Consider the following 3,288-nt stretch of genomic DNA (forward strand, 5'->3'; position numbering starts at 1 on the left):
TGATTCAAGCAGCATGTAATTCAAAACCATTTTTAACTGTACTTGCAGCACTGGTGGTGCTTAACTCCTGTCACACATGATGCAGCACCACAGTATCTCCAGCAAGTAAGGTTGCTCCCGTAGAAACACAGGAAGCTGCTGACATAGGTCTTACACTGACCTATGTGATAAGGTCTTCATTGTTCCACCTAGCTCTGTATTGTCTACACTGACTGGCAGCGGCTCTCCAGGATTTCACAAAGGGAGTGTCTCCTAGCCTCACCTGGAGATGCTGGGGATTGAACCTGGGACCTTCTGTGTGCAAAACAGATGCTCTGAGCTATGGCTCCTTCTCTTAAAAAGAAGAAGTAAAATTCCAGTCTTCATGGTTATGAATGAAGGGCTGAATTAAATAGAAACAGGGGAGGCTGCCTTATTCAGCAGGTGCCTTCTGTGCCAACTTTTAAATGCTTGCTGAAAATGCTTTTGTTTTGCCAGGCTTATGCAGGCAATTAAGAGTACATCCCCCACAATGGTCTATTGATATTTGGCTTTAATTTATTTTTGCTTTTAACTGGTTTTCAACTTTTGGTTTTATGTTTTTTATATTTTATGTTGTTGTAAACCGCTGTAATAAAACTTCATGATACAGCGGCATATAAATATTCAGTGGGTGAACCCCACATAATTTAGGATGGGTTTCTTTCCAAGCAAACATGCATCAGATGTGTCTACACAAGGGACTGAGGTCCATGATCCTGGGGCATATTTACTTGGGCATCATTTAATTTAGTGGGATGTAATTGAATACAGTGGTACCTTGGGTTACATACGCTTCAGGTTACATACTCTTCAGGTTACAGACTCCGCTAACCCAGAAATAGTACCTCAGGTTAAGAACTTTGCTTCAGGATGAGAACAGGAATTGTGCTCCGACGGCGCGGCAGCAGCAGGAGGCCCCATTAGCTAAAGTGGTGCTTCAGGTTAAGAACAGTTTCAGGTTAAGAACGGACCTCTGGAACGAATTAAGTACTTAACCCGAGGTACCACTGTATCTTGGTCAGAACTGTGCTGCTTGGCTGCAGTCCTATGTACTCTTCACAGGAGGCATGACTAACTGAACACAGGGAAACTTACTTCCGAGTAAGCGTGTACAGGGCCGGGCTGCCCACCTGCGAGCAATGCCACCTGGAGAAAGTGGGGGAACATTTTGCACTTGATCAAAGTGGATGAAATTGGCCAGGGGATGCCCTCTCTCATGGACTGTGGAGGGAGATGAGGCAGGCTCTCTTACAGAGCAGATATTAACAGCCTTGGCTTGCTGCTTGATTGGCATCCGTGCAGGTTTGTTGTTTGTTTGTTTTGCTTTGTTTCAAACCAAGTGTTGTTTCACAGGGAGGCTCAGGCACGCGCAAAGACAGTAGCCCCTTGCAAAGAGAGAGAGAGCCGGCTAGGTACACAGAGGCACCATCGCCAGCAACCAACGCATCATCCACCCCTTTTTCCAGTGTTACAGACCTTCTCTCTCGCCTCTTCCGCGCTGGAGGAAAACACCGGTCGGCCCTCCCTGGCGCTGCTGAACGGAGAGCACCGCGAAGATGCCTCCTGGAGGGAGAAGAGAGAAAGGATGCTCAAGGGCTTGGCTTGCGGAGGGCGGGACGGGGAAATGTCTAAGGCCCCGTCTGCTTCCCATTGCGCATAGGAACGGCTGGGGAGGGGGATGTTTTCCCCTTTTGACTGGGAGGGGGGGTGAGGAGATGATCTATTGGGATTATTCTAATATATTGCGGGGGGGGGGGGGCTTGATTCCTGCAACCAGGCGGAAGTGAAACCCTTCCCCTTCCTCCAGTCAATGAGAGCTCAGCCGGGTGGAGGAAAGGGGGTCACTCCCCTATTCATCATCTCGCCGCAAGGCAGGCAATTCACCCGCCGCTCTCAACCAGCTGCCCGAAGGAAGGAGCCGGGTTTTGAGGCAGGGCTGACATCCAGAGGCGAAGAGCGCCAAGGCAGGTGGCAGGAGGGTGCGCTCTTTGCAATCCGGTGCATAGCAAGAAAACTGCGTCCCGTCCCTCCCATCTTGTTGTGCTCCCTCACCAGGTAGTGAGTCCCACTAACTACAAGGGGAGAATGAGCCATTTTGCAGACATGCAGCCTGAACCTAATAATGTTAAAGTGAATTATGTGTTATACCAGAGAAAGTGGCTGCAATCTACTGACCTGGGAGTAAGCCCAATTGAGCTCAATGGGATTTACTTCTGAGTAGATATGTAGGCTTGCATCATTTACTGGGTTACTTTGACCATGCTTGGGGCATGAGAAGAACTTAGCATGCAACACGGCATGCGAAGACCAATAAAAAATGGAAAAACCCTGCTGTCCCTTTGAGCATATTTTATTGTAACAACTCTACATACTGCTTAAGAGCATAAGAAGAACCTGCTGAATCTGGTCATTGGCCAATCCAGTCCAACATCCTGTTCTCACAGTGGCCAGCCAGGAGCCCGTGGGATGCTTGCAAACAGGACATAGGCACAATAGCAGTCTTCTCTTCTGTGGTTTCCAGCAGCCAGAATTGAGAAGCATCATTGCCTCTGATTGTGGAAGTAGAGCATAGCCATTGTGACTAGTAGACACGGAGAGCCCTTTCCTCCATAAAGTTGCCTGATCCTCTTTTAAAGCCACCCAAGTCTTGTGGGAGAAAGTTCCATAGTTTAACTGTGCTACACAAAAAAGGACTTTCTTGTATCTGTCTTGAATCTTCCAACATTCAGCTTCCTCTAGTGTTACAAGAGAGGGAGAATAGATATTTCTCTATCCACTTTTCCCAGGTCAGGTATAAACTTATGAACCTCTATCACATTACCTTGTGTTTGGAGGGGAAATATCTAAGTGGTACACAATGTACGTATCTTAAAACATCATAAAGAGAGATCAAATACAAAAGAAATTCAATGAAAATCCCACATTATAAAATATTACAGAAGTAGGGCATCGTCTTAAGCACCAGAAGAAAGCATTGCACATGAAAACAAACCACAAAAATACAATGAAAATCCCACATGTTCAAATATCATAATTAGCAACTAAACAAGGTATCCTTTAAAACAGGTATCTTCTACATTTTCAGGCCCAGGACCCACTTTTAACCCAAACATGCATTTGGGGACCCATTTCTTAATCTATTAACATATATTTCCATGGTGGCTGTGATGCTGCTGCAGCACACTTTGGATCAGTCACAATCCACCAACGGAAAACTGGTGCTCTCAAACTTCTGATTAAAACATTACAATTCAGCTAAGAAGAAAA

The 3,288-nt window shown here is 46.2% G+C and overlaps 1 long non-coding RNA gene across 1 annotated transcript; it reads left to right on the top strand.

Moving 5' to 3' along the window:
* The first annotated feature begins 247 nt into the window (after positions 1-247).
* On the top strand, positions 248-2,349 carry LOC310669760. Its single transcript, XR_014507362.1, has 2 exons — positions 248-347; positions 1,375-2,349. It is a non-coding gene; the product is annotated as an uncharacterized lncRNA (long non-coding RNA).
* The last annotated feature ends 939 nt before the right edge of the window (positions 2,350-3,288 follow it).

The sequence above is a fragment of the Podarcis tiliguerta genome, assembly GCF_965153285.1.
Source record: "Podarcis tiliguerta genome assembly, chromosome: Z".
NCBI classification, from domain to species: Eukaryota; Metazoa; Chordata; class Lepidosauria; order Squamata; family Lacertidae; genus Podarcis; species Podarcis tiliguerta.